Source organism: Mustela nivalis (genome assembly GCF_964662115.1).
Source record: "Mustela nivalis genome assembly, chromosome: 8".
NCBI lineage: Eukaryota > Metazoa > Chordata > Mammalia > Carnivora > Mustelidae > Mustela > Mustela nivalis.
The window spans coordinates 124065370-124073740 of record NC_139027.1 but is presented as its reverse complement, the minus strand read 5'-3'; positions in this window follow the sequence as shown (position 1 = coordinate 124073740).

The following is an 8371-nucleotide window of genomic DNA, read 5'->3' as shown; positions in this document are numbered from 1 at the left end:
CTTTGGAGTGCTGTGAAGTGTTTAAACCTGGCGATTCACAGACCTGTATCCCTGGGGATAAAAATATATGTTTATAAAAAATAAAAAATTAAAAAAAAAAGAAACTATGGATTTTGGGAAACAAACTGAGAGTTTTAGAGTGGAGGGTTGGGGAGATTGGTGATCCTGGTGACAGGTATTAAGGAGGACACAGATTGCATGGAGCACTGGGTGTTATACGCAAATAATGAATCATGGAACACCACATCAAAAACTAATGACGTACTGTATGGTGACTAGCATAACACAATTTAAAAAAAGGAAATAAGATCTTTGCAGATGTATTAAGGTAAGGGTAGAGAAGACATCATACTGGACTAGGTTGGGACTTAAATCCAATGGGAATATCTGTGTGAGAAGAAGAGAAGACACGCAGAGAGACACACAGGGAGAAGGCCACATGGAGACAGGGACAGAGACTGAACAGATGCTGTCACAAGTCAAGGAGTGTCAGGAGCCAACAGAAGCTGGAGAAGGCAAGTTAGGATCCCTCCCTGGACACTTTGGAGGGATCCGAGCCCTGCTGACACCTTGACTTTAGACTTCTGGCTTCCAGAACTGGGAGAGAATCAATTTCTGTTGTCATAAGTCACAAAGTTTGTGGTCATTTGTCACAACAGCTCTAGGAAGCTAATATAAAGGACAATGTGATCATATTGTTTAAGTTACTTTGACCCATTCGTTTCACTGCCAAGAAATTATTGTAAGGATATTCTCTTACATCTCTGCCAACACATGTGTACGAGGAGACACATGTGGGAAATGGGGTGGAAATTTGCATGTTACAATTCAACTGCAAAAGAATATAACTTTCTGTTTTGGTTTCTTACTTGCGTAGGGTGGTATCTCAATGTAATTTTGATTTGAATTTCCCTCATGACTAAAGATGATGAACACTTTTTAATGTGTCTGTTAGCCATTTGTATGTCTTCTTTAGAAAAGTGTCTGTTCATGTCTTCTGCCCATTTTTTTAACATGATTATCTCTTTTGTGTGTGTTGAGTTTGAGGAGTTCTTTATAGATCCTGGATATCAGCCCTTTGTCTGTAGTGTCACTTACAAATATCTACATATAGGGGATTGTTGACAACTGGGGAATCTTGGTGAAATGTAGATAGGAGATTTTTGTTCTATTTTTCATAGGTTTTGTGTGACTTTTAAGTTATTTCAAATATAAAGTTACATATTCATTGACATTCTACTATAGGAGAGAGCAGTTTCTTCCCATTTGCTTACTTATCTATTTATATCCATGAATATTCAGTGGGTTATAATTCATTAATATTGTTATTTATTTTGATGCTCAAATTATCTCAGATGTGTCCAATGGAAGGCCATTGAAGCTGGCTTGTATGTCCTTCCAATGAGTCTCTATCATTATTTGAACACATCCTTACTTTATGGTGCAAGAAGATACTTCACTTTCACTTAAACTCCTCCTGTTCAGGGTGCCTGGATGACTCAGTGGGTTAAAGCCTCTGCTTTCAGCTCAGGTCATGATCCCAGGGTCCTGGGATCGAGCCGCACATCGGGCTCTCTGCTCAGCGGGGAGCCTGCTTCCTCCTCTCTCTCTGCCTGCCTCTCTGTCTACTTGTGATCTCTGTCAAATAAATAAATAAAATATTAAAAAAAATAAATAAACTCCTCCTGCCCCAGCCTTGGTATCAGCCCTTTCTCCAAGGAGCCTAGCTCCTTTCAGTGGAGAATGGTATTTAGAAATGGGGATCTGGAGAGTAGATGTGCTCATTGCTCCCCAAAAGGTGTAAATCCAGATATAATAGATGTACACAGAGATGCCTAGGGGTATTTTCTTTTTTGCTACAAACTCAAATCTGAATCAGACCAGCCTCTAAATCTCACTAATAATTTACAGAAAGTGCAGGGGAAGGGATACGTGTTCAATGACCCCATAGAAATGCAGTTAGAAAAATGAAAAATGGGAAATTCTAAGGACAAATGATCTGTTTTCTTCAACCAAAAGATGAGAAAGGAAAAAAGCAGATGTAGGGGGCTCTTAGAAGCTTAGGAGCCCTGGAAGATTCTGGATCCTGGATGTGTGGTTCCTGGCACACACCAACTGAGTAGGAAACATTTATGAGACAATTAGGAAATGTGAACATTGACTGGGTATTTGATGATATTAGTGATTTAGTATTAACTTTTTTTTTTTTTTTTTTTTTTTTTTTTAAGAAAGAGAGAGTGAGAACATGCATGTGCCAGCAGGGTAGTGGTGGGGGAGAGGCAGAGGGCAGAGGGAGAGAGACTCTTAAGCAGCCTCTATGTTCAACGTGGAGCCCTGACCTCATGACCTTGAGATCATGACCTGAGCTGAAATCAAGAGTCAGATGCTTAACGGACTAAGCCACCCAGGTGCCCCAATTTACTATTAACTTTCAAGGTGTGATAATGGTATTATGGTTATGTAAACATTGCTTACTTTGTTAGAGGTCCACATTGACTGACTTATGGATGAACGTCCACAATGTCCAGGATCTTTACGATAACCCAGTTAAGCATCTGACTCTTGATTTCGGCTCAGTTTAGGATCCCAGAGAAGTGAAATTGAGCCCCGTGTTGGGCTCTGTACTTAGTGTGGGGTCTACTTGGAATTTTCTTTCTTCCTCTCCTTGCCTCTCCCCCCTGCTCGTGCACACACATGGGCTCTCTCTCTAAATAAAACCTTAAAAAAATAATAACCCAGGTGGCACAGTCACTTGAGTGTCCAACTCTTGGTTTCAGCTCAGGTCATGGTCTCAGGGTTGTGGGATTGGGCTCTGTATTCAGCAGAGTCGGCTTGAGATTCTCTCTCTCCTTCTGCCCCTCCCCACTGCTCTCCCTCTCTCTCAAATAAAATAAATAAAATCTTAAAAAAAATAATCCAGTGGCAGTGGTGGGGAGTGGGCAGGAATTAGAGGAAATCAGAGGGGCCATAAATTAGTTGCTCAAGCTGAGTAATGTGTCCCTGAGAGTTTATTTTATTTATTTATTTTTTAAAGATTTTATTTATTTATTTGACAGAGAGAGATCACAAGTAGGCAGAGAGGCAGGCAGAGAGAGAGAGGGGGAAGCAGGCTCCCCGCTGAGCAGAGAACCCGATGCGGGGCTCGATCCCAGGACCCTGAGATCATGACCCAAGCCGAAGGCAGCGGCTTAACCCACTGAGCCACCCAGGCGCCCCCTTGAGAGTTTATTTTAATATTCTCTCTAAAATACCTTGAAATGTTTCATGATAACAAAGTTTTTTTTGTTTTTTTTTTTTTTGTTTTGTTTTGTTTTTTTAAGTTTTCCAGATATCTGCTCAGTTCTTGGCTTATAGCTTAAATAAGTCAGTGTCTCAACAGGAAATGGAGGACACATTTATGTTAGGACAATTCCAGGAGGGTTTGTTTATGAAGGGACTGTTTTCCAAGGGAAGGGCAAGGTATAGAGGAGCCACAAGGGACAGTACAGGACCCTGGAGCTAGGGACAGCTGAGCTGTTATAGCTCAGGAACAGCCAGAGAAGGGAGGATGAAGAAGAGAATTGTAGAGAGGCCTCTTGTGGAGGACACCCCGGTCATCTTCCTCTCTCCCAGACCCTGCCAGACCCCCCTTGGAAGCCAGAGGGTAAGGGGCCCGTTGGTGTGGTCCGCACAGATCAGCCCCTTGGGCACAGAGCCCAGTGGAAGGGCGAGTGTGCATCCGGAAGGGCCGAGAGGAAATTAAGGGCTTGAAGCAAAGTCCTTTACTGAGTTAGTTGCCTGGACTCACAATGTCTTTCTTCTCTAAACTCATAGCAGTTGGGTTTCAGCCCCACCATTGCACTGACCCCATTCTCCCTCAAGTTCCCTCCATCATTCTGTGCCCATGGTCAGTTCTCATCCTCCATCTGAACCAATCTCTCAGTAGCATTCCACCATGGACCCTTTCTTCCCTAAAACATTTGCCTGCCTGGCTTCTGGGACATAACTTCTTCTGCACTCTCTCCTACCTCTCTTACCATTTCTTCAGAAGAAGGCCCTTTGCTTATAACTGTTCCTCCTTCCAACTTCTAAGTGTCGGAGTGTTCTGGGCTCCGGCCTGGGCCTTCCTCTCTTTTCTCATTCCTGGGCAGCCTCATCTAGTCTCTTGGCTTTAAATAGCTTCTATATGTCTAAGGCTCATGTTCTATTGCCAACTCCTACCTGTCTCCTAGGTTCCAGAATCACAGCACCAAATTTCTATTCAACATCTCCGTGTGGGTGTCTGGTAGGCATCTCAAAGAGCTGCTTCACATGTCTGCTCAGTAATTAAGCCACATACTTAAGGATCTTCTTCCCATCAGACCCCACTGCAATTTATTAGCAAGTCCTGACAGTGCTAATGTCCAGAATGGGACCACTCTTTGTCATTACATGGTTCGTCCAGGTTACCCCTATGTCTCTTCCAGGACCACGGCAAAGAACTTCTTACCTAGTCTCCCTGATTCCATTCTTGCTCCATTATAGTCTGTTTGCCACATCTCAGCCAGAGCAATCCTTTAAAAAAAAAAAAAAAAAAAAAAAAAAAGAATCTGATTACATCACTTCCTTGTTAAAGATACTTTGATGACTCCCCATATCTCTTAGGACAAAACCTAAACCCTACAAGATCTGACTCTGTCCCAGGGAGAGAGGTTGGCTCTGTTTGGAGACTTGTTACCACAGTCCATTACCCAAGACATGCTCCAATTCCTTCATTTCTCTATCTTCTCAGTGAAGGAACATGTGAAGCTTGTGGGAAAGGGGCCTCTGGGTATGTGGGATTGAGAAAATTGGCCTTGTTCTAAAGAGGGGTGGGCAAGACTCATCACATCATCTCCCAAATTAAAAAATTAGGTGTTTCCATAATTTTAAATAAAAGTCATTCCTTATTGGTGTATTTTTTTGGTTTGCATTTATACCACTTAACAAAGTAGTTCATAATCCCAAAACAACTTTAGCAGGCTAGGTGTAAGGCAGCTGTGGGAAAAAGGCCATATTTGATTGGCCCTCTTTTCTCCAGTGGCCCCTAGATTTGAACTCTCAGGAAACTAATCTGCAAAGACGAATTTGCTTCTCCTTACCAGACCAGTATTGCCTCTGGTGCACTGCGAAGTAATGTTTAAAAAACAGATCCCATATTTACCTAAGCATGGTTATTTTTAGTGTTTCTATGTTAAATGTAAGTATCTAAATTTTTAGATATTTTGTAAATCAAACTTGTAAACCTATTTAAAATTGCCTCAATTTTTAATAGTTCCAGGAGCGCCCACATGGAAGAGGTGTGAACTCATTAAAAGGCTCAAAAGGTTGTTTAAGTTTATTCACAGTTAGGGTATTTCTTTTGGGGATGACGAACATGTTCTGGAATTAGATAATAGTGTTTGTACTAAATACTGAAAAACACTGAATTATACAAGTGAAAGGGGCAAATTTTATGGTATGTGAATTACACCTCGATAAAGCTGTTATAAAACAAAGTACATAGAGGTGCCTGGGGGGCTCAGTTGGTTAAGCACCTGCCTTTGGTTCAGGTCATGATCCTGGAGTCCCAGGATTAAGTCCTGCCTCGGGTTTCCCGCTCAGTGGGGAGTCTGCTTCTCTCTTTGCCTTCTGCTCCCCCTGCTTGTGTTCTCTCTCTCTCTCTCTCAAATAAATAAAATCTTTAAAAAAAAGAAAAGAAATATAACATGAGCCACAGGTAGAATGTAACATGTTTGGGCTCCTACCAGGAGTCAAACCCAGATCTGCAGTCTCCAGCCCATGTGAGGCTGACAGTGGTCCCAGCAAGAAAAGGGGGAGGCACACAGTTCTCCCCATCACCACCACTCAACCCCTCTAGTGCCTTTGGACTCCAAAGCTCTTGGATGTCTTTAAAAATAGTTTTTTTAAAAAAAATATTTTATCTCCCTTTTCCAGTTGTTCTTAGGGGGAGCTTTGTCTTATTGTTGTTGTTGTTGTTTTTTTTTTAAGAGAACTTCTTTTCTGTTTGGAGAGTAGACCATGGCCAGACAAGAATGAGAGCAGGGTGGCCAGGTAGGAGACTGAGGCAGTGGCCTAGGGGAGGCAGGTCTGTGGCCAGGACCATGGCGGTAGAGACAGAATGAGAGAGAGTTCTATGTGCCAATATGAAAGGCAAGCACATACTTTTAGATGAATCAAGCTAGGAGCACAGAAGTATATAAAACACGATGTCATGTTTTTGTTAAAAATGTATACATATATATTCTTAAAATGAGGTAATCTTCTTTTTATTTTGATTTGCTTTTCTCTTTTGTCTTTCCTAGCCATAACCTTTTCTCCATTACATCCTAGATATCTTTTGGGCCAGGCAGAGATTCGATTCAGTTCCAGAAAGAATGCCAAGAGAGACCACAGCACCAGCTCTTGCCATTCAAAAATGGGATTATACAACAGGACGACAGCCTTGCAAGACAAGTTCTCCAAATTCCTTTATGAGTAAGAAAACTTGGAGAATCTGTCCCAGTTGAATTTTTCAGGGATGTGGAATAGGTACCTCTGTAAACCATTAAGGCTTAGCTGGCATCAGGAAGAAAGATGTAATTAGGAGCCACAAAAGACAAGCCTGTCAACCTTCTTGACTTCTGGAGGTTGAGGAAGGAGAAGAACAGTGAAGTAGGAGATGAAAGGCTAAGGTGGGTGTCCCAGTTTCCCTTCTCTGGGCTCAGGTTTGGAGGGGGAAGGTGGATTAGTGAGAACATGGAATACAAGGAGAGAATCGTTGACCCTGCTTGCAATTTAGCAGTCTTCTGGGACAGTTCCTGGTGCTAACCTATAGTACACATGGGCCAACGGGACAGCTTGGTGTGGCTGGGCAGAGGAGGGGGTCTAAGTCAGCTGGGCCGTCATCACAAAATACCAGAGGCTGGGTGGCTTACACAACAGAATTTATTTTCTCACAGTTCTGGAAGCTGGGAAGTCGTAGTCAAAAAGTGCAAGCCAATCTGGTTTCTGGTGGGGGCTTTCTTTCTGGTTTGCACATGGCCAACTTCTCCCTGTGTCCTCACACGGTGGAGAGAGAGAGAGCTCACTGGTGTCTTTTCTTGTAAGGACACTAATCCTACTGGATCAGGGCTCCACCCTGATGACCTCATTTTACTTTAATTACTTCCTTACTCCAAATACATTCACCTTGGGGGACAGGTTTCAACATATGAATTTTTTTAATTTTCTTTTTTTAAATGTAATTTTAAAATTAACATATGTGTTATTAGCCCCAGGGGTACAGGTCTGTGAATGACCAGATTTACACTTCACAGCACTCACCATAGCACCATAGCATATACCTTCCCCAATGTCCATAACCCAACCACCCTCTTCCTACCTCCCTCTCCCCGGCAACCCTCAGTTTGTTTTGTGAGATTAAGAATCTCTTATGGTTTGTCTCCCTCCTGATCCCATCTTGTTTCATTTATTCCTTTCCTACCCCCCAAACCCCCCATGTTGCCTCTCAACTTCCTCATATCAGGGGGATCATGTGATAATTATCTTTCTCTGATTGACTTATTTCGATAAGCATAATACCCTCTAGTTCTATCCAAGTTGTCACAAATGGGAAGATTTCATTTCTTTTGATGGCTGCATAGTATTTCCTTGTATATATATTTACCACATCTTCTTTATCCATTCATCTATTGATGGACTTCTAGGTTCTTTCCATAGTTTGGCTATTGTGGACATTGCTGCTATAAACATTCGGGTGCATGTGTTCCTTCTGATCACTACATTTGTATCTTTAGGGTAAATATCCAGTAGTGCGATTGCTGGGTTATAGGGTAGCTCTATTTTCAACTTTTTGAGGAACCTCCATGATGTTTTCCAGAGTGGCTGCACCAGCTTGCATTCCTACCAACAGTGTAGGAGGGTTCCCCTTTCTCCACATCCTCGCCAGCATCTGTCATTTCTTGACTTGTTAATTTTAGCCATTCTGCCTGGTGTGAGGTGGTATCTCATTGTGGTTTTGATTTGTATTTTCCTGATGCTGAGTGATGTGGAGCACTTTTTCATGTGTCTGTTGGCCATCTGGATGTCTTCTATGCAGAAATGTCTGTTCATGTCCTCTGCCCATTTCTTGATTGGATTATTTGTTCTTTGGGTTCAACATATGAATTTTGAAGGGACACAATTTAGTCCAGAGCTGGGGGGTCTTATGTATAATTTAGTTTCCCTGAGATGCCTTGGGATCTTGAGGGTTCTGAGCAGACCCAGCTACACAAGCAGCCGAGAAGCTGGTTGCAGAGCCTGCCAGAAAGGACCCCAGTACCAGAGGGAGGTACAAGATTTGTTCTCTGCTTAAAATCCAGCATGCACCGTGCTTACCTGTTGGCACCTGACA